The following is an 8,463-nucleotide window of genomic DNA, read 5'->3' on the forward strand; positions in this document are numbered from 1 at the left end:
CCTACTCATTAAGGAGCGGAAAGTACCATGGCAACTTCGAAAAGCGGAACCACTGCTCGAGCGGAAAGTCAAATCATTTTCCAATCATCTTTGAATCACTACATAACATTATGACATTGATAGCTTTCTTTCCGTGGCCCACTCTTTTGGTTGCTCATTAATATGAGTATAGTAAAATCTGGTGTAAGCGACCTCTGGTTTTAGTGACCACCTGCTTATAATGACCGTGTTTCCATGCACGGATACAGCGACCGACTGGCTTGCGCGACAAGCGAACGACTTTCTATGTACCAAGTGCCATATTGGACCTGCACACGGGGACCAAAATTAGCCAAATGCGCTCTCTTGGCTGGCCAGGTTGACTGCAACAGGGTAAAGTGTCCTTTTTACTGGCAGAAAAGAAGATCGCACCTTCGGATATGTCAGGAAGACTGGGCATTCGAAACTAGCCTCAATCTCCTTGATTCAAACATATACAAAGGCTATAAGGTCCCAACCAGCAGCAAGTGTCGCTTAGCATTTACACTTAGGCCGATCTTCTCCTCTAAGCTCAGGTTGAAATACAATCAAGTGGATAGTAAAGATTCAAAAGCGACTCGCTAATTGTTTGGTCCGTCAAACCTCAATTCGTAATACTCGCAAACTCCATTGAAGACACTTGCACATACGGTTCCCTCAACTTCTGTGTTCCAGTCGTATCTTCTCCATCCTTTTTAAAATGTCTTCACGTTTCTTGGTGATTGTCTTGAGCAGAGTTTGTGTCATTAAATTTTGCCAAAAAGAAAAGAGTTTGCTTATGTACAGACAACACATAAACTGCACATCCGATTTTCTTTCCCCACAACTACATGTTTTTGACGAGCCAAGCTGATAGTGTTAGCGCTGGTCGACGAAACATTTAACTGGTGCTTCATTCACCAGCAACTCGACGAACCATTGTTTCGGAGTAGAAAATGATTACGAACAATGTAGGAACGCAACAAAAAATGTAAACAGATGTGAGGTCTCCTTACTGTCCGTGGCAGTCAGTCTTCGATCCGTCTGGGTGAGCTTCTGCCGCCTTGTATTTCAGCATCCGGAGAGATTGAGACTATCAGTTACGACAATAACTGCTGCTGGCCCGCAACAACAACTGTAAATCTAGAAAGGGGAGTATATTGCAATTCGAAATAAAAGCGCTGCTGTTTGAGCTCTTGTAAGCTAGTAATTACACGTAGCAACTGCGGCAAGACTCTTCGACGGACTCCTGTAAGGACGGACATCCATGTACGATGGTAGCGAATCAACTACAAGAGTTGTAGTGACACGTCATCAGCTGAGGACTTGGACCTTTTCAACCACACCACTACTCGAACTTGACTACTACTAATGTTACACTAGGTACTAGCCACGCAAAATCACTCAACGGGGAACTAGCGGTGTACTCAGCACTTGAGCGCGATGATGTCACAACGATAGTACGAACCTGCATGAGTCGCCTGGTGTAGAACAAAGAGACATGGGAAACCCTGCAAACTCCATCCTCAAAGCAAGTGGTCTCTTCGCTGCAAATTCATATCATCTCTATCCACCTCTCGGCTAGAATACATCACTGTGATAGCTGATGTCTAATGGCTAATCCTGATGATGCAACCTGTTTTGCCAAAAAGAAATCAGTTTGCTTAGGACTGTACTGACAACACATAAACTGCACATCCGATTTTCTTTCCCCACAACTACATGTTTTTGACGAGCCAAGCTGATAGTGTTAGCGCTGATCGACGAAACATTCAACTGGTGCTTCATTCACCAGCAACTCGACGAACCATTGTTTCGGAGTAGAAAATGATTACGAACAATGTGGGAACGCAACAAAAAATGTAAACAGATGTAAGGTCTCCTTACTGTCCGTGGCAGTCAGTCTTCGATCCGTCTGGGTGAGCTTCTGCAGCCTTGTATTTCAGCGTCCGGAGTGATTGCGACCATCAGTTACGACAATAACTGCTGCTGGCCCGCAACAACAACAACTGTAAATCTAGAAAAGGGGGAGTATTTTGCAATTGGAAAGGAAAGCTCGACTGTTTGAGCTCTTGTAAGCTAGAAAATACACGTAGCAACTGCGGCAAGACTCTTCGACGGACTCCTGTAAGGACGGACATCCATGTACGATGGTAGCGAATCAACTACAAGACTGGTAGTGACACGTCATCAGCTAAGGACTTGGACCTTTCAACCACACCACTACTCCAACCACACCAGTACTACAACCACACCACTACTCCAACTTGACTACTACTACTACTGTTACTAGTGAGTAGTAGTAGCCACGCAAAATCACTCAATGGGGACCTAGCGGTGTACACAGCACTTGAGCGCGATGATGTCACAACGATAGTACGAACCTGCATGAGTTGCCCGGTGTAGAACAAAGAGACATGGGAAACCCTGCAAACTCCATCCTCAAAGCAAGTGAACTCTTCGCTGCAAATTCATATCATCTCTATCCACCTCTCGGCTAGAATACATCACTGTGATAGCTGATGTCTAATGGCTAATCCTGATGATGCAACCTGTCAGTAAAAATACGATCGAGAAAATAGGAATTTCCAGCGAAGAGACCACTTGCTTTGAGGATGATGTGTGTAGGGTTTTCCATTAACCTACCGTCGGTTCTTGGCCTCCTGTCAGTCACTCTAGCACTCTCCCACTCTGAATTGCCAGCATGTTTGCAACCTGATGATCAACTGAACGTTCATGCCCTGTTTACAAATCCTGCCATTGGCTTATTATTTCAATTACTGTCTTGTGGCCATATTTCTTTTGAACTTACAATACTAGCTCTCATCTCACGTACATGTATATTACTTACTCATTAAGGAGCGGAAAGTACCATGGCAACTTCCAAAAGCGGAACCACCGCTCGAGCGGAAGGTCAAATCATTTCCCAATCATCTTTGAATCACTACATCACATCATGACATTAATAGCTTTCTTTCCGTGGCCCACTCTTTTGGTTGCTCATTAATAATGAGTATAGTAAAACCTGGTGTAAGCGACCTCTGGTTTTAGTGACCACCTGCCTATAACGACCGTTTTTCCATGCACGGATACAGCGACCAACTGGCTTGCGCGTCAAGCGAACGACTTTCTATGTACCAAGTACCTTATTTGACGTGCACACAACGACCAAAATTACCCAAATGCGCTCTCTAAAGACTCAAGAGCGACGCGCTAACTGTTTGGTCCGTTAAACCTCAATTTGTAATACTCGCTAACTTCATTGAAGACACGTTCACATACGGTTCCCTCAATTTCTGTGTTCCAGTCGTATCTTCTCCATCCTTTTTAAAATGTCTTCACGTTTCTTGGTAATTGCCTTGAGCCGAGTTTGTGTCATTAAATTTTGCCAAAAAGAAAAGAGTTTGCTTATGTACAGACAACACATAAACTGCACATCCGATTTTCTTTCCCCACGACTACATGTTTTTGACGAGCCAAGCTGATAGTAGGGACCTTTCGCACCCCGCGTACGGATACGAAACGAATGCTGATTCGTCACCTGGGTTCGAGGATTCGTCAGAGTCCCTGCGGAGAACTCGTTTTCACGAATGGAAGCCTCTTCATCCGTGGCACGCTCCGAATCCGTCAGGTACACATTTATTTGGATAGATACACATGTTTTGCAAGGTACACATTTTTCCCTTGATTCCATGATCCATGCACGTGTGCGTGTAAAAAACCGTAGGTCTACGCCAAACTACCGGCGCCCGCGGCCGTATTCGTAGTTGCCATGCACATTTGCATGACGACTCGCGAAACCTGAAATCTGTTTTCAACGAAACGATTACGAGCCGAATCAAACTTTCGTTTCGCATTCGTTTCGTAGCAAATGCGAAAGGTCCCTATTATCAAACTGCACCGGCTGGAAAGCGCGGTCCTGCCTGCTCAAAAGTCAAAGGTGATGGAACTGGATCAAACGCCCGTCGTCAAGTGACGACGGGTAGGAACCGATTCGACTTGACGATGGGCAGGAACGGATTCCAGTTGACTCAAGCCTCTTGTACGGGCAAAAATACAATCTTGATCAATAATAGAAATGAAACTAAAACCCAAAAACAATTTTAAAATGTAAAGAATTCAAACAAATGAAAAGAACCCAAAGTTAAAGAAAAGAACCCAACCAGCTGCACACGGAGCGCACAAGAGGCAACAGCATAATAAATAAGTAAGCTTCCTCAAAAACCTATCCGTGAAACCATTAATTTAGACCGGAACTTGGACCTCCGACACATCTAGTGCAGCAGACGAAGCACCAGCCTCCAGAACTACGGGACGTCCGAACAGCTTCCTGCAGCCTCGAAGACACATAATACAAGACCTAAGTAGCGAGAAAGACAACTTACATCGAATATAGGCCACGACGTGACAATACTGCTCGGACTTCTTTGCTGCCAGAAGAGCGACCACCCTTGCGTATAATGCCGATGTCGCCTTCCCCATCCCTTCACTTGCCGCCATCGCCATTGGAACAATGCCTGCTCCACGTTCCTCACCCGTTCCTCAGAATGTCGTATTTTCTCCTCTCTCGTGATTCCTGAAGAGTGTTGTACGAAAACTTGTTCGAATCATCTATTTTTTTCCATTGCCCTTTTTCTTCTTACATGTATTTTTCCTTACCCTTTAGGTTGTTTCTTGCATCGTCACCATCGCTTACATTGTTAATAAAGTAGTCCACATGTCGCTTCAGCTCGTCCTACTTATTGCCATATTAAAATTATTGTCTCCTCGTCGAATTTTTTTAATTATTATTATTATTAATATATACCTGGTGTACCATATACAGTCAACTTCGCTAATAACGACTGTGGATATAACAACAACTCGCGAATAACGACAGAATGTCCATGCCCAGAGCAAAGTCCAATCCAACTGTAATGCATAATAAGTAGGGCTGAAACGATTATACCGAATAATCGAGTACTCGTTTGATAACTCTAACGATCGAGCAATCGTTTAGATTACCGATTACGATTATTTTGCGTTTTTTTAATTTGTGTCAAGAAAGTACTGTTAACCCTCGTTTTGTGAAGTTTGAATCAGTTTCCGCTGGGAGTATGCAGTTGCCAGGGGTATGCATGGTTCATGTTCTGAGGTTAAAATAATTGACTTCAAAACTGCCATGTTTCGGAGCTACCCTTTCACTAATGCAGATTTGTTGGTATTATGAAGGCATAGTTTGTGGAAACAGAGTAATGTTTGCGCAGAACTATGACTCTATTTGCTAACGATTATAATCGATTACTCGATCGTTAAGCTAAAGAGTAATTGATACTTGAAAATCCACGATCGTTTCAGCCCTAATTTATTTAATGAGACTTCGGGTATAACGACACTTCGCGAATAAGGACACCTTTTTGATGCCTCGCCGAGCGTCGTTATAAGCGAAGTTGACTGTACGTGGGCCAAAGAAAGTGGAAACCTGAAACACGATCATGGCGATCGGGAAGGACTTTTCGCCTTCATCAAGTTTTCCAGGTACGCGTGCTCGAGTGTAGTCTAGTACTTCGAAATAGAAATGAAAATGTAGCCACCACGTCCCCGACTTCCACCTCTAAGACAACCTGAAAACAATTCTAAACCTACTTGTACTTCTTGTTGAGCAAAGAAAAAATGCAGTAGGTCTAGCCACCACGTCCCCGACCTCCATCCCTATGCTATGTGGTATCACGCTTAGCCTTAGGACCGGGTTCCACTGCGGCTCCGCTGCTCGTCATCCGCGGCTTGAAACGTCATCATTACCATCGTGACCGCGGCTCGAGCTGGAGCAGCGAGGCCGCGGCTCACCGCGAGCTTTCGCAACGATTCTTGATCAAAAACTGCGAGCCGGTGCACAAATCTATAATACACGTACTTGTAGTAATTGTTATTATGATAGGGTTTGAGAGGCTATGACTAAGAGAAGGAGCCAATATTGCAATAATGACGTGGGCGCCTGCTGTGAGCCTCTCATCGTCTCGACTCCAGGACGACAACACTGCACTGCATAAAGAGCACACGTGACGTCGGTTTTCGGCCTCTTTGGCTTCGTCTACGTGGGGCTACTACATAGTCATTGGAGAATTTGTACACAATCATGGGACATGTACGTACACGTACTACATGTTGTAGGGGGTCCCGAAATTCAAGCTGAGTCGACTGCCTGATCACGGATCGTAGCTGCATTCGAGGGTATAGTGCCTGTTGGCTTGGTAGTGTTGCACACGTAAGAATAACGCGTTGTAGGATCAAGTCCAAGTCTTTAGCTGGCGTTTCCCAATAATGACGTGGGCGCCAACTGCGAGCCTCTCATCGTCTCGACTCGATCAAGAGTCGAGACCGACAACATAGTAATTAATCATTAATGCATGAAGAGCACACGTGATGTCGGTCTTCGGCAGGCTTTGGCTTCATCTACGCGTAGTATACGTGGCCACGCTTAGGCTTCGTCTACGTCACTACTCACTAGTACGTGGCCACGTAGACGAAGCGCAGCCAAAGTCAAAGCTAAAGGGGCCGAGGAACGACGTCGACATGACGTGTACGTGGGGCTACTGCATAGTCATTGTACTTAACGCGTTGTTCAATCAAGTCCAAGACACTGACTTAGTCTTTCGCTGGCGTGTCCCCATCGCATGGTCACTACCAACCGTGTGTAAAAATATAAGTGGTTGTGGATTCGCCCACATAATAGCATGGCTTTTGGCGCGTATATAAAGGGCTTTGGCAGAGATTTGTTTCAGTTGTAGCGAGTATCAGTAGCTAACACTACTACTAGTAGTTCCCGAGGCTTGCCTTCCTACTGAACATATTTCAATTCTTCTCTAGATTTACTGATGGTGTTGCTGTCCCGCTGTAGCTAGGCGAATACACTGATTGTCGTAGTTGAAAGTCAAATTCTCCAGTGTTTTTCTTTCTTCCCTGCTTGTATCACTGTATGCTGGATTGCTACTCGGCGCAGTTGCTTGGCCATTGTCCTTTGATAACTGCAGCTGCTTGGTTTCTAAAGCCAAGCAGCTGCAGTTGCAGTTATCAAAGGACAATGGCCAAGCAACTGCGCCGAGTAGCAATCCAGCATACAGTGATACAAGCATGGAAGAAAGAAAAACACTGGAACAGGAAGAATCTCTTAGAATGCAGAATTCGGCAGAAGGTCAGCTAGACGGATCGAAGACTCTCACTACCACGGACGGTAAGGTGAACTTTTAAGGCTTGAAAATCTGCTTACTAATTTTGCTGAATTATCCCGTTGTTCTCAGTTATTTTTGCGCACTAAAGCAAAGTTTCGTTGCGTTGCTTGTGTCGGGACTATCACACTAGGTTTTGTCGATCATCCCTAGCTCTAGCACTGCGTAGATGTTCACTTCAAATGCATGTGCAAGCATTTGTGGGATATGAATAAAAATGGTATGTTCAGTTTTCTGTGTGCACCCCCAAACTGGGCCAAAGCAATTTTGTCCGACAAGGCTTTATGGCCCAGTATCTGCAATACTGGACCTTAGTTAGGGCTATTTTTCACAAAATGACGTTTTTCTGCTTTTGTCATCTAGAGGTATCTAGTGATCAAAAGGCAAAGTATTAGACGGAACAAATCAATATCGATGACCCAGAAGCTTCTTAAACAAACATACATGTAGGTACATGTCAGGAAATACAACAATTTATCACAGCGTTTTCCACATCGAAATACATTGTGTTACAAAAGGCAGTGAATAAATCAGCCATCCAGTTGTTGTTGCACAACAACTCTCGGGCAACCTCTGGCGTAGAGCATGGATGGTCTTGATCCTCATCACTCCGCACCAATTAAAATTTCTTGAACACCATCCCAAGTCTGCTGAAAACTCCCAGAAGCACAGAAGTGCAGAAGCCTGACCAACAAGTGTATTATTCGTCAGCCCACGTTTATTGTCTGCACAGGAGCCGGGGCGATATACAGCACATACACTGATCTGTGTGCCCTGTGGTTCAGTTATGATAATCCAGAGCATATCCTGGTCGGTGCAGTCGGTGTCCAGCTGTCTATCTGGTAGGCCAGCCTTCACCCAGATTGCAATCCCACCACCATAGTAATAATTATTATGCTGTCCTGTCGCGCTATAGCACATTATCAGGTTTTGTTGTTGTTGTTGTTGTTGTTGTTGTTGTTGTTGTTGTTGTTGTTGTTGTTGTTGTTAGTAGTAAGTGCTGTTGTTGTTGTTGTTGTTGTTGTTTTTGTTGTTGTTGTTGTTGTTGTTGTTGTTGTTGTTGTGGTTGTTGTTGTTGTTGTTGTTGTTGTTGTTGTTGGTTGTGACGGTGGTGGTGGTGATGGTTGTGATTTTGATTCAGTTAGAAAGCCCTGGCTGCATCAATGATGTGCATGCATGCACATGCCATGCAGGCTGTTTCCCGTGTGTCACCTGATCGTCGCCTTTGGAGTCGACCAATGACATTAGGGACCTTTCGCAC

This window comes from Sycon ciliatum, chromosome 1, assembly GCF_964019385.1.
Source record: "Sycon ciliatum chromosome 1, ocSycCili1.1, whole genome shotgun sequence".
Classification (NCBI taxonomy): domain Eukaryota; kingdom Metazoa; phylum Porifera; class Calcarea; order Leucosolenida; family Sycettidae; genus Sycon; species Sycon ciliatum.